Below are 24,012 nucleotides of genomic sequence, written 5' to 3' on the forward strand. Positions count from 1 at the left end.
AAAACGTCTTTCTTTGCACTGATGGTCTCGTTTGCTGTTAAAGGTAATTTATGATTATCAGAGGAAACATGAGGCTGTTTAAAAGATATTTAAATGTTACTCGTAGCCGCTTTAAAGGGATAGTTTGGAATTTTGGACATAGGGCCTAATTCCCAAGTTAGTTCTTTATGATTGGAGACAGTTTTCAACACATTTCATTCAGTCCTTCTAGTTGCAGAGTTTGCTTGTGCTAGGCTAGCGCACGGCATTGGGGTCTAATTAGCCTGCTACTAAAACAGTCTTACCCACTCCACAGTACACCCGAGGCCAATCAATAATAACGCTAGACTACAGATGTAAATGTCTGTGTTGATAGAATAATGTTAGAAATAAAAACAACCTTGCATATTGCATTTTGAGAGATTTGGTGTGTCTCACCATGCGGCAGCGGCGGACTGATACCTTGGTTACCGGATCTATAATAGGTATTTCACCTGCCGCTGTCATTGCTACAGACGCAGAGTAGCCTACAGTGCACGAAAGAATTTTTTTAGCCTATTCAATAAACAAGATATGGCCACGTTTGGAGGACTTAGCAATGCGTCTGCTTTTGAAGATGATTATGAGGAATTTGTTGTATCCACCGAACCGGACTTGTACGAGCCGGAATACACTGATGAAGAACTGAGAGAGATGGATGCTCAAAGGGCAGAAAGAGAAAGAGCGTCTGTAGAGACAGCCCCCGCTGGAGCTGCAGTAGAGGACCGGGACAGAACAACGGGAGTTAGCAATTAGCCCAGCCAGGTACCTGTAGCTATACCATTAGCTAACGTTGTCACTCTCCAAAATGCATGTCATCATCAATCTATCAGTAGGCTAACATTATGAAATGGCAGGGGCAAGCTTTATTAGCTAGAGTAGCCTACCAAAAGTTATTACCTGTTCATCAGTGCCTGTTGGTGCATCTGAAAAGACGGATCGCACCTCATTCGTTTCCAGGGATTTCTTATTGCGGGTTTTCTCGAAGTCGTCCGGTCTGAAATGATCGCTACAAATACACCGTTTGCGAACAGTTTCCGCCGGTGTATTGCTGTCCAAGCCAGCAGCAAGCCACAGTTGCGTCCTTTCTGGATCTCGCACTTGAAATTTGTGGAAACTTTGTGGTGTCCATCTGTAGGGTTTATTTGTACAATTCCTGAATGCACACTGACGCACCATGTTGCCTAGTCGTTCGTCTCAGTTTCTGTCCCACGTTTACTTTCTGCTGTAGTGATTCGGTTACATAGCAAAGTAAAATTCCGCTTCTGCTGAGAAAGTAGTCCCTCAAAATGCGATAATTCTTGCGATGCGAGGTTGTTTTTATTTCTAAAATTATTCTATCAACACAGACATTTACATCTGTAGTCTAGCGTTATTATTGATTGGCCTCGGGTGTACTGTGGAGTGGGTAAGACTGTTTTAGTAGCAGACTAATTAGACCCCAATGCCGTGCGCTAGCCTAGCACGAGCAAACTCTGCAACTAGAAGGACTGAATGAAATGTGTTGAAAACTGTCTCCAACGATAAATAACACTCAGGCTAACTTGGGAATCAGGCCCTATGTCCAAAATTCCAAACTATCCCTTTAATGCCTGAGGGTTTTCTGAAAAAATAGTACGAATTGTCAACGTCTACCAAAACCTTAATATCTAAGCCTGTGTAGCACATAGAAACATGAAATAAAATACATTTAAAGGGTAAGGTTCACAGGTTTTATTTAAACATGCTCCCTTAGCGCTTACAAACCAACACATTTTTCTAAAAATCGTCAAAATTAAATGGGGGAGAAAAAAAAAGAATAAATAATATTAAATATTTAAAAATAATGTGCTAAATGAGGTTACAATCCTGCTTCCTTTTAGCATGGATAGTAGTGACTGAGTGTGCAGTGGAGAGATAACGATGGACAGATATAGGAAGGAGGAGATAGCTTTATTTTATTATTTAGTTCAATTATCACTGGCACCATAAATCCGACTTCCCAGTACAACTGGAACGCAGACTGACTCCCGACAGTCGGGAGCTGATCAGCTGGTCCAAACGGCTGTATACCACAGAGATGAAAACGAAACTGAAACTTAAAGAGATCCTATTTTACTACTTTTCTGGTCTTAATTTCTTGTTAAAAACTGTTATAGAGCAACCTGACACGAATCACATCACAAAAAACTATGTAGATTTTCGGGACACTCTTCCTAGCGAGCACAGCAGTCTCTCTCTGCTCTCTACACACTGCTTTGAGCTTCTCCGCCCCTCCCCCCCTACTGCAAACCCCACTCCGTTGTGATTGGTTACCTTCCTTCCAGTAGCGGGAAATTTCAGAAAATTTCCAGGAAGGTGGGGGCATGCAGCCGGATCTTGCCTGAGCGACAGCATTACCATACATGGAAACATGACAGAAACGATCCCAGCGTGACTCACACATACCGGAAATTTGAACAAGTTCGGCTCGACCGGCTGCCATAGTTTTTAGTGCTCTGCATAGCCACCCCAGACGGTCAGCAGGGAATACGTCGAAATGCATGTACGTAATTATTTGATACTCTAGTATGGTTAAACATGACTATAAATCATTATAACAACGTTTATAGGTCATAAAAGTCGAAAAGTATCATAGGTCCTCTTTAACTATCGCCTGGCTGGGCTGAATTTGAGTTGGAGCAGCAAAATATAGCCTAAATTCATAAATATTGTTAATAAATAGATGCAATGTGTTGTGTGATTTTCGTCAGTAGCCTATAGTAGACCTAGATTCTGCGCTGTGAACGCCACTAACTGTTCTGTAATACACTATCGCCGACACAGCCGGCATATTTTTTTTATTTTTTATTTATTTATTTTTTTATATATATTTTTTTATTGACGTGATTTTCGGCAAACCACACAACTTTTGGGTGTTCATCTGGTTTTAAAAAATCAACAAAACCCACCTCATGTGTATTTGAACCAATGATGGTGCATTCTATGCTGCGCGCACCATGAAAATTAGATAAAGTAACAATGCTGCGTTACTACGCAGCATCAGGCAGGAGATACAATGTGGCGTCGCGCAGCAGCCGTCATCAATGGGTTAAAACAGGAATTCCCCTTTTGTCTCCTCGACATGACACACACACACACACACACACACACACACACACACACACACACACACACACACACACACACACACACACACACACACACATCCAGTCATGGTTTTCTGACCCCCTGACCTAAAGCAGGTGTCCATAAATCCATAAAATACAGTCCCATCAGTGGAGCAATGAATCAGCCAATTCAGAGCACAAGCCATTCAGTCAAACGAATAGTTAGTGAGCAAAGTTCTGAAAAGTGTGTTTTCATATAGACAGTGTGTCCATGACCTAAGCAATACCATGAATGGAATTGAATGATGTGACTCATGCATGCCAGTAAACTCAGTGACTCAATGGACAGAGTGACCTTTGACCCATACACACAATACATGGATTTCTGGGACATGCCATGTAAAGGCTTTGTTGATGCAGGGAAGCACCAACTTTACAATATCTCTTCCTAAAGGTCTTGGTCATGTTAGATGAATGTCTGTGTGCCACTCAATGCTGTGCGTACTAAATCAAAGGGGGTACAGTAAAGATGGAACAGAGGAAATGGCTTGTCTGGCACGATGAAGGTTATTCAGTATCAAAATTAAAAGAAAACACAATAAAGTTAGCTTTTTATGAGGAATCCTTAACTTTCAGTAGGTATAGTTGTAATGCAGGTGTATATTCCCTTTTAACAGTGTTTGTGAGCTGAAATTTTCATATTTTTACGTAGGCCTACATGCTCAAGATAACAGGACCTGACCCAGAATTCTACCACGCTAAGGATCTTGGTGGGCATCTCTATCCTTGGGTATTATGCAATATTTTTCTCCCCAAACTAAAATGTGAACTCATTTCATCTTGAATCTAGTGGTTTTTGAAAAGCTCATATGCTCTCACATGTTGAAATGGGTGGAGGTTAACCTTTCAACAGTTTAGAAATGGCCACAACGGCAAAAAGCATTTATTAACATGTACTATACTACAGTACATGGTGCTCTGATTATACTGGTCTGTAAAAGACCAAGCAACAACAAAACAGTTCATGATGATTACTTGTACATCTCAGTTTCTTGTTTGATATGATATCAAATCAAGCCATTTTCCCCTTCATTAGGTTTTATACTCCAAACCTATGACGTTTGAATTATGATAATTGCAACTGTTGGGTGGAGTGTACAATTTGCCAGACAAGTGACATTCACTTTGGAGATAAAGGCTGCAGTGTTTAGCTAATGCCTCGTTTCCACCGAGTAGAGCGGGTCGGGTCGGAGCGGGACAGCTCACTTTTAAGAATCTCGGTGGTGTTTCCACCGCCGACCCTACCCTTACTGGTAGGGCGGGGTCGCCGCCGCCAGAATGTGGGTCAAACTATCGGGCTGTGGAACAACTGTGGTCAAGCCAGCGGTCTCTCGTTTTTGCTTTGTCAAACCAGCCGCTTCTTTATTTATTCCCCCTGTGTTGTTGTGAGCACAGTGCACTGATAGAGACAGTGAGCGAACAGCGCTGGCTGCGGCAGCTACGTGACATCGTAGCAGTGGGACACAGTGTAGCCAACTGATTCATTTAATGACGAGGAAAAACACCAAACAATAAACAGTGCCACGCTCACATTTTCGCCAAAACACAAGACTCTCTTCACTCTAGCCGAGGTGACTACACACGGCGGAAATGATTCTTTCGACCAACTGTGGTCAAGCCAGCGGTCTCTCCTTTTTGCTTGGTCAAACCAGCCGCTTCTTTATTTATTCCCCCCATGTTGTTGTGAGCGTGTATTTACTACTATCTATGGCGTAAACACACAGAGACGGCTCGGTGCAACTCATAGAGACAGTGAGCGAACAGTGCTGGCTGCGGCAGCTACGTGACTAGCAGTGGGACACAGTGTAACCAACTGATTAATTTATTGACGAGGAAAAACACCACACAATAAACAGTGCTGTGCTCACATTTTCGCCAAAACACAAGACTCTTGCCGAGATGACTACACATGGCGGAAATGATTATTTCGACCAATCAAATGACGGCAGTGTGTAGCTCTGCCTTTTAGGCACCCTTTCAGGCGGCTAGTACCCCAACGGAGGAGTACTGAGATTAGGAGCGGCTCAGAGCGGTTAGGTGCGCTTAAACCGTATCCTACCCAACTTTTGGCAAATGAAAAGCCAAACTACCCGGACCGAACCGCTCCGATCCGACCCGCTCTACTTGGTGGAAACGAGGCATAAGACACATTGAGAAATGGAGCAGTGTAGAAAAAGACCAGGCTTTGTTTCGGTTCTGGACTGAATCACACACACTGGTCATGGACTGCCCATTACAAGGAGAACCGTTCACATGCTAAATAACATTCTCAGCAGTAAGTAGTCATCTCCCAGAGCATGTATAGACCGGACCAAACGGGATTCCTTCACTCATTAACAGTTCAGGTAGTTCAAACAGGGTGGGCTGTCTTATTATTTTATTTTAATTTATGATGCTGGTCTTTTATTTTGAAGGACATATTCCCCGGTATACAGTGTGCATGAGGAAGAGTAACACGCTCTCTGTCCTGAGGCCTAAGAGAATTTCATTGTCAATGACTGCTGCTGTAGTTGTTGTGCATATGACACATTTTTAGGCTACAGTACAGGTAAAGTTAGCACACACAAAAACAACGAGCTATGAATCACTGGATGTTTTTCCCAGCGCTCTGGGGCTGAATCATAGAGTCAACACTGCCGGCTCAGCTGCAGCTTTCACAACAGATTTATGTGAGGGATCAAAGTGTCACAATTCACCAGTGTGTGTGGAGATGTGTATGTTCCTGTGGTGTTGTGAAACTTTTTTAAAGCACGCACCTTTATGCTGTGCCGCTTTGCCTAGATTTCTGTCCCCATGTACGCATACAAAATATTGATGTCTTCCAGATAAAGGAATTATCTCTTCATCATAACTGATCTCACCCCACACACACACACACACACAGTGAATAGAGGGTGTGTGTGTGTGTGTGTGTGTCAGCAAGTCGTAAGTACAGGTTTTACTTAAGCCCTTAAACACAGACTGTGTGTGGGCAGCAGCTCCGTTAACATGCATATAGACCTTCTACTGTGGATTGCACTCATTTGTGAATGTTTTGGGTCACATTCGTGTTCCTTGATTCTGCCATTCTTGTAAATGGAACCTGATATAATTACAGCCATATAGCTAGGCAGCTTACAGCTAATAAAACAATAATCTAGTATGTTCTTGTATCATGACTGATTGAATTATGACAAACGGGACATTTCCAAACCTTTTTTTTGAAGGCTTATACATAATAGTTGAGTAAGGCACTCAAAGTTCAGTAAATTTAGTTTATTTCTAATTTATCTGACAGTGTTGGCAACGAATGTGCCTTTTATCAATTATTATTTAGTGCTTGATTATATGAAGATGAGCCGTGTCTAGTTGTGGATGGAAATGCTTGAGCCCACACTGTCATATACATGTACAGTAAGTCAAAGTGTGGTGTGAATGTGAAGTGCAAGACACCTGAGTAAGATGTTAGATGTATGGGTTTCTCTCTGCTGTGTGAAGGACTGAGCTGTCTTTGAACCAGCCAACCAAATGCCTGCCTGTGTGTGTGTGTGTGTGTGTGTGTGTGTGTGTGTGTGTGTGTGTGTGTGTGTGTGTGTGTGTGTGTGTGTGTGTGTGTGTCTGGGAGCTCTTCATGCGTTCCTACCCACGTGTCCACATGTGAAGCAACAGTGAGGCCACGCCCTATATGAGTCTCTCCTGCGCTCCAGGCTACACACAGGCCCTGCTCTTGTTCCTGCGTTTGGTCACAGCCCCAAGGCAGGCATTCTTCAGCTGAGATCATCACAGCTTTAACCAGTCCTTAGCCTTAACACATTAAGCTATAGGGGCTGATTCGGTTTTTACTGTCAGTTACTCCGCATCAAAACCTCATGAACATTCTGCTCTATACTTAAAGTTGCACTATATAACTTTGGGTGTGTCAGAGAAGTGAACATTTTCAAAGTTTAGGTATAGTTTTACGTTTGGTTCCAGGTTCATCAAAAAAACATTTTAGATTTATGATGATAGAATTCTTCAATACTAAGAATTACACAGAGAGAAAATATGTTTTGTTAAACGCATTGCAGGCTCTGCGAAAGTCAACAAACCCCCCCCCCCCCCCCCCCCTCTTAAACGGCAGTGCACCTTTTAAGAACCTGCAATAGGCCTGAAGAACATTACTGTATGCGGGATATACTTGGCTTTGCATTTTTCCAAGTTGGAGAGGCTTTTCAAGAGAGAATGGTTAAAAATCAGCGTGGCAGAAGCTGAGATATACTGACTTCGAGTCCCTCCTATGGGTCAAGTTTTAAACTGACTTGTCTTTTTGTCAATTGTGTCTAAAAACTTATGGTGTTGGTTATGCTGAGACAGTTTGAAGGTGGAGTGAAAAAAAAAGTTATCAAATCGAACTCCTAAGTTTCACTATGAGTGTACTGCAGTGAAGTCCATATCATGAGCTGATGTGACTCATGTATATGGAGCCGGCACTGTGTACTCTGGACCTGTAAATATGTGTTTAAGCCCCGCTCCAGAGAATTCTTTCTGCTGTTGTACAAGTCAGCCGTGGTTCACTCACACAACTTTTTCTCAAGGGCAGCCTGACATGCCAGCACAGGAAGAGGGGGAGGGGTGTGTGAGGGGGGGGACAAAGAAAGGAAGGGAAAAAGAGGATTGCTATGGGTTTATTTGTTGCTTCTCATTCTTATGATGAAATTCAGGAATCTGGGTTTTTTTTGCGTAGAGTGTGTGTGTGCGCGCGCGCTGTGACACCTCTGGAATGTGAGCTCTAATGGCAGAGTTGTGTGTCTGCACACTGCGCAAAACTGCGGAATGAAGTGGGACTGTGTGTGTGTGTGCGTGTGTGTGTGTGTGTGTGTGTGTGTGTGTGTGTGTCAGAGAGAGAGAGGGGGGCTGAGGGGGAGACAGGCCCAGGCTCGCCTCAGCAATAGCAGGGATACAACAGAAACAAAGTTAGAACCAAAACAATTCTCAAATGTGTGCTTACAATTTACAACCGTGGATCCATTTTGTAAGCCCTACACATTTTAACCAAATCAAATGATGTGTTCTATGATCTTAATGTTGGCTCATCATGATGTAATGGACTGTTTAGCTTTTTCCTGTTGTTTAAAGTTGTCCTAAATGTCTTAGCAGGTAGTAATAGCCTGTGATAGAACATGTAACAGAAGAGAATAAGGGCTGTATTGAATATGATTTGAGTTGGGAGATATATCTGAAATATTTTGAAGAAAACAGGGAAAAATATCTCATCTTCGTCGTTAATCTCAGATTTCAAATTAAAAATTCCGAGAGTGATCTCAGAACTTTTAGAAATGTAGTCATAGTAAAGACGACTCAACTAACAGAAAGAAAAAAACAAAGTCTTCTAAAGATATCATATGGAATTATTGGCATTATGTCATTATAAATGATGTCTATTTTCTGTATAATTTGCAGCAGAAAATGTGTGAAAGTTAGTTGGCACTTCTTTGTTTTATGTTAAGCACTTCTGTTTTGAAAAACTTTTAACACATCTGAGGATAGACATGTCATACAGTAGGTGAGACGCACCCAAAATCCCTCTCTCGCGCTCTTTTGGCATGTGTAGTCTTGTCCAGAGGCACCCACTTGACACCCTTCAGACACACAAGCACACACACACACACACACACACACACACACACACACACACACACACACACACACACACACACACACACACACACACATGTGCGGCCAAAAATCTGTGGAGTGCGTCTAGATATTTTCACTGGTCGCACCAGTGCACCTGAAATGTATCACATTATATTAAATGTAATAGTGGCCGTAATGCTGCACGATTAATCTAATCGCAATCACGATGTGAGCTAGTGCAAATAACCTACATAACCGCACAAATGGCTGCGATTGTTCCAACAGCTCCTCTTGCCCCTCTGCCAGTGTGTGTGTGAGTGTATGTCAGCGTATGTGTATCTGCCTGGCCGGTGAGTAAAACAAACTTGGACGCCAACGGGCAGCAGCACTACAGCTTCGCCGACACTGAACTATGGCGAGAACCTAAAGTCTGTTATATAGTTTAACTCGACATCTTTGAAAATGAGGGTCACATCTCAATTGATCTTTAAAGTAAAAATTCAATGAAAAAATCTGGGGATATTAAGGATTCGGGTACGGCGACGTTGAACAGATAGAAGTGCTGTTTAAAACTTGTAAAGTTATAGTCGCCACGTCCAGGGCCGCCTTAATGCACGGGCTTACCTGGGCTGAAGCCCCAGGGCCTACGAAGATCAGGGGCCTCTCTTTTTTTACTGTCTCAATATAGGCCCCTGATCTAAGAAGGCCCCGAACATTGTCATTTAAAACAATAAATTATTGACTGGCTCATGATAGGCCCCTAATCTTCGTAGGGGGGGCGGGCGTACGGAGAACAGGGGCCTATCATGAACCAGTAAAGAAAAAGGAAAAAAAATCACATTATTTTTGGCCTATGAAGAACAAGGGGCCTATCATTCACCAGTACATTTTTGTTATTTTTGTTTAAAGCTCCCATATTATACACTTTTCGGTTCTATTATACACCATATTATATGGTCTTAGTGGTCCCTAATACGTTTTTCTTTAATTGTTTGCTGAAAAAAACTTTCAGATAATTTATTGTACTATGCTGATGTTCAGCTAATCTCACAATGGCCTATTTTTTAAAAAAGAGTTGCAGGTCCCCTCGTAAATATACAATCTTTGAGCTCCCCCCGCCCCCTGTCCGGAAGCGAAGCCAGATACGCCTCGCCCTCTGTCTGTCAGGGCCGTGGACCAATAAGAAATAGGGGTGTGGGCTGCACAGTGGAAGCTTCTGGCTTTACGGTTTGTGAGGTCAGAAAAGGGGATAATTCTGACTGGAGTGTTTTTTGGGGGAGGGGTGGGGGTTTCAGAAAAGGGGAGAGTGAGAAAAGGAGAGATTGTTATTTTTTTTGATATTTTGGCAGTCTCTAGGCACACCGTGGACGCATGGATATGTTGGAACACATTTAAAAAGTGCATTTAGCATAATATGGGACCTTTAAATAACATTGTTCGGGGCAACGCAGATCAAGGGCCTATATTGAGTTGAGCCATTAAAAACAAAACGAAGAGTTCAAAGAGAGAAGTAGCTTTGGGATAAGGGATTATTTAAAAAAAAAATTGGAATGCTGAATGACTGGATTTTTTAAACCTGTATATTTTTGTTTCTGCTTTTTGGAATTTCTGTCTCCAAATGATTCCAGAAAATAGCTCACATAGGACATAGTTGATTTAGCCTCAGTTTTCTTCTCAAAATGCACCAGATTGATGCATTTTACTTTAAAAGGTTCAAATTTTTCTTCCGGGGGGGCATGCCCCCGGACCCCCCTAAAAGGTCCTGGGACCACACCGCTGTCTCCTCAATAACTTGGAAAAACACTGTAACCAACCATGTGTGTTTGGTTATTAAAAGTCATTAGACCAGGAGGGGGTTATTTTTCATTTCATTTCATTTAACTTTTATTTATCCTCGAGAGACCAATTGAGGGGTGACCCTCATTTTCAATGACGTCGAGTCATGTTATTTAAGTCATTTACATGTTACCTTAAGTGATTTTGTATTTCATCAATAGAGATATTGTGGTGTAGACAAACATGGCTTTAACGCATCTGTATTGTAAGACCGCCGCCCGGGGGGGCCTACGAAACCTCTCAGCCCCAGGGCCTAGTGGCAGGTAAAGGCAGCCCTGGCCACGTCATGTGGCGACCGGTGGCAACCTCTTATAATAGGTCCATGGTGGCAGTCTATCAACACATGAGAGTGAAGGCCCACCGCCCACACAAGTTTCAGTATGTTTATAGACTCTGCTTCTGTCTTTGCAGTTTGGAGATATGCATTTATTTTCATGGGGGAAAGAAATATTTTTTTTATAAAAAAATGTAAACTATAATTTGTTGTTATTTTGATAACAGTAAGCCTATTGCTACTAGCCTAGTACAAGCCTTATTTGTTTTAATATATTTTCAATGATTCTTATTATGTATATGTTTTAAATTGAAATATTCAATTTTAGGTTTCAAAACTATCAATTATCTCTAATTTTCCTTGAAAACCAAGCAGGTAGAATCATAATACCATGTATTTATTATATCACATCGCAAATCGCAATATTGGCCACTATAATCGTAACCGCACTAATTGGGTGCACCCAAAATATGTGCTTGGTGCATCTAGATGAAAAAAAGGTAGGTGTGTGTGTGGGTTTGAAATGGTTACAGCAATAGCCATAACATTTCAGACATGGAAATATCCACTGATTAAAGTCAAAAAGTGTCAACTCTTCCACAATACCATGATATTGCTATGGCTCTTCTAGCACTATCAATATTTAATATTCAAGATGGTTTATTTTATATGCAAAACAATTACATCACCATTCATCGGCAATGAAATTCTTAAGTCCCAGGCTCCTCTTAACAATACAATATAGAAAATGTATAAGAACACACAAGTGAAGAGAGCAACACCTGAGACACAATTAAACACAAAAGTAGGAGAGATATCTACACTATGCAGCCATGTACTAGGTTTAACATTTACTGTAGTCAGGATTTCACTGACCTTGAAATCAAACATTTGAGGCAGAGTGATGCCTCTCATTGGAGCAATGAGAGGCACATTTTCAGAGAACAAAACAGAGCATCACAGAACAAACAGAACTGACTAACAAAGGTAAAACAACGGAACACAAAATACAAAGCACCAGTGAAAAAAATTAAATTAAATAAAAACATAATGTGTTGACCACATTCAAAACAAATGACTTTAGTGCTGACATGTAGTATATGTATTGATCAACCATTGTCTTAACTGCTTAGTAAACTATTTGTAGCCTATGTGTTGAGTTCCCTGATATGCTGTGGGATTGAATTCCATTCCCTTGCACTTTTGACGGACCATGCTGACTGACTAAAAGTGCTTTTTCGCAACGGAATAACACAATCACCCCTCACCGATCCCCTTGCGAAACGATCAGTACCTGTTCTTCTACTGATGTACTCAGCAAGTGGTGGTGGAGCCAGATTGTGAGTGACCTTAAAAACCAAGCACACATTGAAATATTTTTTGAGGTCTTCCCAGTTTACAATCTGGTACTTTTTTTAAATCGAACAGTGGTGGAAGAAATTTGTTATTCTATCTAGAATTTTCATTGCTTGTTTGTATTGTGATTCAAGAGGCTTTAACGTGCTGAAATTGACCTGCGACCAGCTTTTCAGACAATAATTCAGATGACTAAAAATCATAGAGTGTAGAAAAATTTTGGCAGCATCTGTGGACATGTAATTTCTGATGGAACGAAAATTTGCGATATTGAATTTAGGAGTATTGCAGGTTCTTTTTAACATGTGCCTTAAAGGAAAGGTTTGAATCAATTAACACCCCAAGATATTTAAATTCACTCTCAACCTGTAATTTTTCTCCCGCTACAGTCACTGGTGGGTTTATTAGTTTTACAAAAGAACATGCTGAGACATTTAATTGCAGGCAACACTCTCTCAGCCATGTTGTAGCCTTAGCCATGGATCTCGTCAGCTTATCTACAACATCTGCCTTGGATCTGCCATGTACAAAAAGAAAACAGTATAATCTGCATACATTATAGTTTCAACCTCAGGACACACAGATAGAAGGTCATTAATATACACACTGAACAAGAGTGGACCAAGAATGGATCCCTGCGGCACACCAGTGGGCAACTGCAGTGACTTTGATCTATGATTATTTATGGAAACTGACTGAGACCTGTTTGTTAAATATGATTCCACCCATTTCATTGCACCATTACAGAAATTAAATTTTGATATATTGGTAAGGAGCACTTTATTATTGACCGTATCATTAGCAGTGTTTCCCCGCAGGATTTTTTTCAGCAGCGGTGGTGTGGTCCCCCGAACCCTCTAGGGAGGTCCGGAGGGGGGCCCCCGGCCGAAAGTATTTTGTACCCTTTAAATTTGAATGCATGAATTTGGTAGCCTGGCATTCCCAGACCTGCCACTAGGCGCTGGCAAATTAAATTTGCTGCGCGTGTTGGTCTGGAGACGCTCCGTTGAAGCTTATCAAGACTACCAGAAATCTGGTATAACGTTTCAATTGGTTCTATCTAATATGGGCGCGCCAGAGCCCTTTATATGGTGCTCTGGGGAGGACGTAACCGGATGACGACAGTGACGTGCATGCGACGTCGAAGCTGTGATAGTAAACATCAAAGATGGCTGCGGATATGTTGTGTGAGTTTGAGACTGCTTTGGCCTCGACCCTTAACGAATTGGAAGACGGGACTCATAGCTTTCACTAGCAAGTAAGTGGAATGTTCTGTTTTGCCGACCGACAACGGCAAACGTTTAACAGCTGTTCGCTAAACGAACGGGGCTTACGTCACTTGTGCATCGCTCTGATTGGTTGTAGTGCTATCCAACTGCGTGCAGTGGCATTTGAAATGCACGAGTAGGAGCCGCCCCTAGAGTTGGAAATTACTATTGATCGTCGCCAGACCCTCTATCGTTCAAGATATCAGGGTCAGGATTTCCAGGCTATGAATTTGGTGCACTTTGAGAGGATAATATGCACTTAAATCCCATTCAAGGAGTCTTGTGTATTACTATAGATAGGATAATTGATGCTGACTCTTAAACAAGTTTAACCCTAGCCCCTAAGCTATTTTTGAGATGTTTTGGTTCGCCTGGATTTATTCTCTTATTAAGATTGCATTCATCACCCTTTTAACGCGCAGCAATCAAGCTATGAACATCCTTTATTTGGGCCAAAACCTGGACTATAAGAATATGTGCTGCAGTGATGTCGTTTGAATGTAGGAAATATCAATTAGACAGGGTGTCAAACTCATTTTCACAAAAGGTCACTCTACAATATGATTATCACACTAAGGGCCAGACATGTAGTTTACGACATGCCTTCTTTTTAATGCAAACAGTAAAAACAACATACCTATGAATATATTGTAAAACAACCTGCGTACAGGGCATATAGGCTAGTTTTGTTGTTTCAACATTTGGGGGTACAAATTATAGGTGGGGGGTATGAACATTTTGAATTTAACACTTAATTTCCTGCATTCTGGTGGATAAAAATCCACCGATCTCTGCCTTTTCTAGAAACAACTTATTGGAAAACGATTTATGACAGTTTACATTGGTAATGAAATGCAAAGCCACCACTGGAAACAAAAGGGATGGGCTATCAGTAGCTAGCTAACATTAGCTACATAAGACATAACCAGATAACGTTAGCATTCATCCTTAGACACTTGACACAATCAAACATCAATATTAGCATGCTATTTAGCCACATAGATTGGCCTATTTAAAGCCCTTTAGAAAACTGACATATTTTCTTTGATGCAAGTTCATCAATTCATGGCTTAAAATCCTGAGCTGTAGAAATTTCAGAAGACAGTCCTAGCGGTAAGCTGCGGTAGTGTCCACCCGTTGGGAGCGTGGGCGACGTGCAGATATGACAGGCTCTGCATGTAGCTTTTTTTTTTTTGTTAACCTTAATTGATATTCAAATGATTTTCATAGCAGCAGCAGGAAAAATATAGCAGCGGCGGCCCGCTATGTGAACGTGGGGGAAACACTGATTGGGGAATCAATGTGTGCAATTGTTGTAATTGTTCCATTTTTCTTTTCCTGTCAGTACAACAACTTTCATAATTTCCAGTTCAATACTTTTTAAATGACCAATGACGCTCTGAAGTTCAATTTCTGAGACATTATCTCGATTTTAACTGCAGTCGCATTATTGGTCATTAAAATGAAAGCCCTATTCAGTACCCAGCACTGGAAGGCATTCACAGTCTCTGTAGAAAGAGCATTCATCATCCACTCAGCACCCACATGGGAAACAAAGCCGGTTGGCAGCTGCTGTGGAGTATGTGTGTGTGTACACATACGGAATAAACTCAGACTGATACTACCCGTAGAGAAATACACAGCACAACACAGAGAAAGAGATAAGGAACTTACTGAATGAGTCTATATCACTGATGTCTATAATACATTTTATTTTATGTAGCGCTTGTCAAGGTAGTCAAAGACACTGTACAATAAAATGAGTACACAATATCACAGTAGCCCAGCTGTTTCAGTCTTCAAAAGTGGAAACAATCATCCGAATAGTTATCTGACCTGGCTGATGTCACTGTTCTGTAAAAAGAACAAAAGAAACCAATGCAGCATGCGGGGAGAAATATGACAGTGTGGAGTGTGTTGTTCTCGGTTGGCTGTGGTCACACCTGGGCTGTGAATCTTTTGGAATCCCAAATATTTGATTTTGATTTTGATTTTAATCTGATTCTTGGGGACCACAATTGGATTAAATAAATCCATACTCATTTCAAAACGATTTCTTGATTCATAATCCATTTCCGGATTCAGTTCAAAGGAGGGTTTATTATCTTTCTTCATTTAATGTCTATTTTAAAGCGAAGCTTGTAATGCATGTGATTTTACGACAAGTCAACCTTACCGACGGCGGCGAAATACATATATTAAAAAAATATATTTAAATGTTATTATAAATAAAATAAATTATGAATCAATTCAAAATCTCAGAAGATAGGTATCGCACATTTGTTTACCACCACTCTGCTCTGTTGCAGCTGTAGCCATACCCAACATATCTTAATCACTGCGGCAAGGTTCAACCAAGCTAAATGTTCCTGGATTGGATTTGATGGGGGGGTTAATAGGAAGAGTGTCTTTCCTCTGTCTTGTTCCCAGCCCACTCTGAAACCATGTGTAACCACAGTGCAGAAAAGATAAGTCTAGTCTATATTTGAATGGGCAGTGGGGCCCGCACAGGGCTGTACCAGGCTGTGATAGTTGGGTTAGAACTCTACTGTAGAGAGGAAGGAGAGAACAGGCCCAGTTCACACGTGGACAACAAATATTGGTTTAGTTTCAAAGAGTTCCAGAGAGACTGAGGGGAGGTGTGTCGTTTCCATCACAGATGTCTGATGTGTGTGTGTGTGTGTGTGTGTGTGTGTGTGTGTGTGTGTGTGTGTGTGTGTGTGTGTGTGTGTGTGTGTGTGTGTGTGTGTGTGTGTGTGTGTGTGTGTGTGTGTGTGTGCTGCTTCCGGGTGTAGCTGCGAGCCGCAGGTTTGGCGTCTCTGCCAAGTAGCGAGTTACAAACTGCTCTAAACTAAGCCCACACACCCGTCGTAATTGCCGCCGTAAACGCAAATAGATGCAAAATGCTCCAGAAGACGATCCTGATAATGTGTCTACTGTCAGCGATCAAAACAGCGCATAAGCAAGCCTTAACGAGCGGTAGGATCTACAAACAGAAGTGGCGCGGCTATGACCCGACTCCGGAGCTACACCTGTCGGGAGAGGAGCTTCAATCTGTGGATTTTACTACCGATAACAAACTGACAAATGAACAATGGATTACTTTCCAGATCAAGGAGAGGGCCTTCAGACAAACACTGGATACAAAACATCTCCACGAGAAGAACCAGTACAAATGTTCGGCGGACCCAGCTAAGTGGTTTAAATTAATATCTCTTCTAAATGGTGTTTATTTTCGGAATGGGATATTCTCTGCCGAGAGCCGTAGTGGGAGGCCGTACGGACTGCCCTTTCTGAAATTCACCTGTAGAGTATTAAAAAAGCTACCGCTGGTTAAATCCTGCCCATCGGACGCGTCTACCGAGGCCCTGTGCCCGTGGATTGAAGCGCAATTGCGCTTTCTGAGAGACGTAATACAACCGCAATTCGGACATCGGAACTCTCGTGCAACAAAGATAACCCGTGACAAATTGGCTTATTTGTGGCAACATCGCAGAAAGAAAGCCATTCAAATCATACTGAATAACAGCGAGTATCCTCTGACACCACCTTGCCCCAGTAACACTCAAGATGTGCAGGCATATTATCATAATAAATGTGAAGGCAGTACCTCAATAGACGACGCCCCTCTGCTTCCACCATGGGCCGACTCACTTCTCTCACCAGAGCCAGAGTTTCCTCCAGTATCCTCTCCTTTCACAGAGGATGAAGTGCGAAATGTCCTAGCCAGGTTGCCAAACAATAAGTCCAGTGGTAGTGATGGGGTCACTTATGAAATGTTAAAGCTAACAAGCGTGAAAGAAAAATTGCTGCCAATCTTCAACACTTGTCTCACTAACAGGCGCGTGCCCGAGTCATGGAAGGGAGCGCTAATCCACAGAATACCCAAAAAAGATAATATTCCAAATGACCCCACCACTTGGAGAGACATTTCTCTCCTACCTACGATCTACAAACTGTTTATGAAATGCATTCTTGGGCGCATACTACCTTGGCTGGTGGACGCAAACATGATGTCCACTAAACAAAAGGCATATATAGAAAGGCAAGGCATGAATGAACATGTATTCTGTCTAAAAACTGCCATAGATGACTTTAAACACGAAAGTGCAAAGTTTTATTCAGTGTTTCTCGATTTCCGTGACGCATTTGGCACACTCCCTCATAATATCATGTTAAGAGCTCTGGAGGAAATACATCTCCCTCAATGTTACATCGACATCGTTAAAGATGTGTACCAAGGCTCTTTCGTTCAGGTCATCTGCGGAGCCGAGCTCACTGAACACATTCCACTGCGCATCGGGATCAAGACGGGCTGCCCGTGGAGCGCAGTTAACTTCATTCTGTCAATCAATAGGTGGATAGAGTGGATGTGCCAAAGCGCTCCACCTGGAACCATCTCCCCAAATCCTGTACAGGCTTTTGCCGACGATGTGCAAATGGCATCCCGCCAGGAAAAGGTTGTGCAGGACATGTTGCACAAGACTGATGCCTTCCTTCGGTGGTCGGGCCTGGAGGTCAAGGAGTCCAAGTGCGCGACGTTCTTTGAAAGGAGGAGCGGCGGGAATAGGTGGTATCGGTCGAAGCTAGACCGCGACCCCCAATTCAAAATCAACAATAAAACCATTCGAGTCTATTCCCGAAATGAAACATATGCATACTTGGGACACAAATTTAATGTAGCTGGCGACTGGGACCAACAAGTGCAAGAAATAATATCCGATTATACTTCAAGGTTACATAAAATTGACACATCTCCTTTGCCGCTTACAATGAAACTGGATGCCATTGGGCAAATTGCCTTATCAAAGGTTCACCACTTCTTTGCCAATGTTCACTTAACACGTAAAACACTGCAAGACTTAAACAATAAAACGGTTCAGATAGTTAGAGGCTGGAGTGGCCTAAACACCCACACAACTCGGGACGTCATCCACCACAGTAGGCACGAGGGGGGCTTGGGAGTACCCGATTTTGAGTGGGTCTACATCGCCACCAGGTTGGCACATTTATTAAATATGCTGAACAACGATGATCCCTCTGTCAGGAAAATGGCCCGTGCATCGCTATTATTAGACCTTAAGAAGCGCAAAGTCCCTCTCGCCTCCGAATCTGAGCCGAACTTTCTGGGATTCAGAAGGAAACCGAACGGCAAACTGGACACTCGCGCCATCGGGTTCGGTGTCAGGTCTGACTGGCCGGATCTTAACGACCTCTGTAGTTGGACTGGTATCGTTCTGCGTTGGACACATAATGGAAAGAATGTAGCCCCATCCGAATCATTGGTTACTAGTGGGGACATCGCCGTCACTGCCACCTTGGTGGAAGACGGAGTCGAGTTCACACTCCCACCCACTAACTGTCGCGCAGCCCTGCTGGCAATAAAACACAGACAACGCCAAAAACACTGGACGGGACTAAGACTACAAGGCAAACTAGCCTGCTTGCCTTCTGCTGACCATTCTGTGTCCCACATCATCTTCAATAATGCATCCATTGATGAGGACATACAAACGTTTGCCATCAAAGCCAGATTGCAGGTTCTACCGTCCCAGCTGAACCTGTCAATCTGGTACCCACACACCCACACATCATTATGTATTCATCATGGACAAGAACAGTTCACTGAGACAATGTCACATATATTAAATGGCTGCTACTTTTATAAAAGCCTTTATATAGCCAGGCATGACAGGATTGTGAACTTGATTGTACAAAGCTTACCACCTATACTTTCACCAACATCCTCCACCCATGTCAATTGCTTTGTTAGACCTCATATGTTCTCTTTGTGTGAAGCTGAAATGTCTGTGTTTACTGATCTAAGTGCCACCAGGCCTGACATTTTGATAATAGATGAGCACCGTAGAAAAGTGCACATCCTGGAGGTAGCCTGCACCTTTGACTCAAGTTTAGAGGAGGCTTATTTAACTAAGCTGGTGAAATATTACCCTCTAGTACAGACAATTAACTCCATGGGCTACAACTGTCATTTACTTGTGTTCATTTTTGGCAGTCTAGGCCATGTGCATAGGCTTGTCACTAGTGGTCTTAGGATTGTCGGCCTTACAAAAACAAGCGCAAAACAGCTTGCCAAATACTGCTCAGTGTCCTCCATCATTGGCAGTCGCCATATTTGGAGGAGAAGGTGTTGTGTGTACCCATAATATCAGCTGTTTGACTGGCATTGGCCACGTTTCAGAGTTGTGTCGGAGAAAACTTTGCATCTATGACATTTGTGTCCTTATGTATATTATTATTAATTGTGGGCGCAAATAAAGTACTAAAAATGTGTGTGTGTGTGTGTGTGTGTGTGTGTGTGTGTGTGTGTGTGTGTGTGTGTGTGTGTGTGTGTGTGTGTGTGTGTGTGTGTGTGTGTGTGTGTGTGTGTGTGTGTGTGTGTGTGTGTGTGTGTGTGTGTGTGTGTGTGTGTGTGTGTGTGTGTGTGTGTGTGTGTGTGTGTGTGTGTGTGTGTGTGTGTGTGTGTGTGTGTGTGGTGTGGGTGTTCTCTTGCCAAAATGCCAACAATAGCTATTTATTCTGATTATAAACTGTTTCCATTACGTTAGAAACTTCTTTACTCAAGTATTGAACAGCTGCTGTTTGAACTGTATGTGTTTGCTGTACTGTCTGGTCAATGTATGAATGATGATTTTGTATACAAAATCTCAACCACCAAGCCTCCATTCTGTATAGATACTAAATGTTGGAAAACCTACTGGGAACAGATCCATTTAAATGTGAACTAAACTTATTGGAATTATTAACTTTATTTATGGTTTAATGTTGGTTTATATTTGATCAAAATAGAAAGAGCAGTCCAGTGCCCTTGTACTTAGTCCTGTCTTTGTAGTGCATGCCAACACTTGTATCAGCATATAATTTCTGAGGATGAGTGATAACATGGCTAAGTGCTGTAGATGTCATGCTCATTATGTGAACAGCTGTGTTGGCCATTTTCACTTTTTTCTGACATATAAAGACAGAAACACTTTCAGTGAGTCATTTATCATAGTTGCCTCAAATCACATAATAACATACTCATAAGCAGGGTTGGACATGTATTGTGATAACACAAGTTATCATACTTTTTTTTTTTTTAGATATTTTTTTGGCATTTTTATGCTTTATTGATAGTGTAGAGACAGAGTTGAAATGGGGCAGAGAGGGGAGTGACATGCAGAGAACGACCGCGGGCTGGAATCGAACCCGGGTCCGCTGCTGGCTAAGGGCGCCCCCCAAGTTATCATACTTGACTTGACACATTTCTGAATCACATTTGTTGCAAAATAAATAATTAGATTTAGGACAGGCAAGCAGTCCGAATTTAGGCTTATTATTATGAAAAGGAGTGTATTGCACATATTGGCCCTCATTTATCAACCGTGCGTAGACCAGAAAAGTGGGTGTACGCACATTTCCACGCAAACCTCTGCATTTATCAATATGGACGTGAGCGTAGGATACGCTTAAATCCCACGCCAGCTCTCAGCTCGTGTACGCAAGTTTGCAAATAGCATGGACTCGCAGTGCAGGCTGTGCCGGGTAGCCGATGACTTTGTTGGACGATTATTAGAAGATAATACAAATGCAGTGTTTGCTCAGACCGAAATAAAGATATTAATCACTTAAAAATGTGCAGCTTATGGTGTGCAACTGAGTAGGAGAGCTGAATAGTGCGCACACCGGCCACTTAGGAGCTGCATGGGACTGCGGGCAGTTGTCTCCGTCTTGGAGCAGCTGGGGGGACACTGAGGCACGGGGGCTGCATTCATTCAAAATGTTAGCCTAAGTATTAAATATGTAGTAGGCCTACATTGCTCTTTATGATAAAAAATACACGGCACAACATTCAGCTTAACATTTTATTTATTTGACGCACTTTTTAGATGTTAGTTCCTCTTTTAATGTGTCATTGATCGCTTAAGCGAGCGATTTATTTCCACCGTTAACCGGCACGTTTTTCCGATCTGCTGGTGAAGCAGGACGGTGGGCGCTCTCACAGCTGATCGTTGCCGGGTCGGCTTGTGCAGCTGACGGCCGGGCTGACCACTGTGCCAAGCGCATGCTGTCATGATACAGTAGAACGCAAAATGTGTTATTTTTAGTTTTTAAAACCCTTTTGAGTAGTGCTATCTAAAAGGGCCAATACATTCTAATCATTCAAATCTCTGCAGACGTGTATTTATTTTATGGGGACCATTATCGGACAGTTGGTGCGTCTTTTTCTCCTCTACCACTTATAATATGCTACTGATGTAAACCTAGAATGCAAAATCCTCAGCTGGAGATCGTTTGTTGTAATAATAATAATAACTAGAACTGCAAGCAGTTGTGAACGGGGTCCAAGCCTCCCACGCAACTCGGGATCGGGCGTTGTCGTCCGCGGCGCCGGCCCCTCGCTTCACGGAATCCGAAGATGTAAAGTTTTTGAATGTGCGATGTTCGGTGTGGGAGTTATAGCCCCAAACGCGTTTTCTTTGCTTTTTGTGGTTTTGGCGCCCCCTATGGATGACATTCGCAAAACTACGTTAGATAGAAAGATGCAGCTCAATGTACCAAACAAGTGGATGTCAAGTTTTTGAATGTGCGATGTTTGGTTGCGGAGTTATGAGCAAAATCAAATTGTCTACCTCTCCACTTTTTTGAATTTTCCCGCCAAATAGTTCGAAACAGGAAGTAAAAGTGCAAAACTAATTTGTTTAATAAGTCCGGCATACATAGGAATTTCTTCGCCAGATTTTTTTTATAGACTCATGTATGCCTCATGATAGTCTCCCTTGAGTTTCAAGAAAATCCCTTTTATTTTTATTTTTTTTAGGTATTTGCGCAAATCTTTAAAGCGCTACCGTTTGGTCTTCCGATGGTCGTAGAACAATTCTTTGGCCAACTTTTGCTCGTGGGAGTCGGTAGAGCATAATGCTTTTGGTTTCGTCCAAATCGGGCGAAAACTGTAGGAGGAGTATGTTTTGGTGACTGACACAGTTTTCGCGATGTAGCGAAAATTCTATATATACGCAAATGGGCGTGGCCTATCTCAAAAGATGCAGCTGACTTGTGGGCATCTGTGGATATGAAGTTTTTGACTGTCGGACTTTCGGTGCGGGAGTTATAGCCCCAAACGCGTTTTCCTTTGTTGTAGCGCCACCTGGTGGTTGGCATGTCTGAATTTTTGTGTCTGCGTACCCGGCACGGACCTGGATAAGCCCGACAAGTGGCATGTCCAAACACTTTACGGTTTGGGCTGCAGCACCACTTTTACGAGATTTTGGGGCGCCAAATAATAATTCCTACTAAATCAATAGGGTTCCATGCCCCGCATTGTCATGGAACCGCGATGCTCTGCATTCCGCGGTCCCTTGCCCTTCTCGGGCTTGGCCCCCTAATAATAATCCCGACAAAAACAATAGGGTTCCCTGCCCCGCAGGGCTTGGGAACCGCGTTGCTCTGCAAAACGCGGGTCCCAGGCCCTACTCGGGCTTGGCCCCCTAATAATAATCCCAGCAAAAACAATAGGGTTCCCTGCCCAGCAGGGCTATGGAACCGCGTTGCTCTGCAAAATGCGGTCCCAGGCCCTTCTCGGGCTTGGCCCCCTAATAATGGATTGGATTTATATAGCACTTTTCAAGGCACTCAAAGACGCTTTACAGGGTTCCAGGTTCCATTCATTCACACACAGTCACACTGGTGGTGGTAAACTACCATAGTAGCCACAGCTGCCCTGGGGCAGACTGACGGAAGCGTGGCTGCCATTCTGCGCCTACGGCCCCTCCGACCACCACCTCAAACATACAGCAGTCATACACATTCACACGAGGCAAGGTGGGTGAAGTGTCTTGCCCAAGGACACAACAACCATGACACAGGTGGCAGAGCGGGGATCGAACTGCCAACCCTTGGATCATTGGCCAACCCGCTTAACCACCTGAGCCACGGTCGCTAACACCAACGCTGTTGACCGCAGCAGTTATTTCCTTCCTAACTGCTGCCTTCTGTCGTTCTTTGATGCCGCTTGTAATGCTCCGAAATTAAACTCTTTTTTTTCTACTTTCGCTGTTATTCTGTCAATTTCCTCTTCTGTGCCGTAATGCGCATATCCATGTCGTAAAACCTCTGGGCGAGGCCTCTAAACTGAGAAAATATAGGGGCGTGATACGATTGTTTTCAGCCGCCGCATTTATCAATAATGGCCTGGCGTTCGCTGAGATTGGCGAGATACGACTGTTTGATAAATCCCACGCGATACCTGGCGTAGGGAGGTATTTGCGCCAGAATCTGCACCAGTTTCCACGCAAGTTTGATAAATGAGGGCCATTGTATTGTGTAAGTAGTATAAAATTGAAGGAAGCAGCTAATGACATATGGACAAACATACCAATTTAAACTGTATCAGCCAAATGAATTACCAGTACAACGACCAACAAATGCTAAACAATGTTGCTTTAATTACTGTTTCTTGTGTTAACAGCTAACCGGGATTGGGGCCTATACCTCCTTGTATTTTAAAGCTACAGTA

The 24,012-nt window shown here is 42.7% G+C and overlaps 1 protein-coding gene across 3 annotated transcripts in view; it reads left to right on the top strand.

Moving 5' to 3' along the window:
* bcar1 (BCAR1 scaffold protein, Cas family member) overlaps window positions 1–24,012 on the top strand; it is a 205,212-nt gene that overhangs the window by 141,815 nt on the left and 39,385 nt on the right. The gene's annotated exons all lie outside the window — the stretch shown is intronic.

This window comes from Ammodytes marinus (assembly GCF_949987685.1).
Source record: "Ammodytes marinus genome assembly, chromosome: 5".
In the NCBI taxonomy this organism is placed as follows: Eukaryota; Metazoa; Chordata; class Actinopteri; order Uranoscopiformes; family Ammodytidae; genus Ammodytes; species Ammodytes marinus.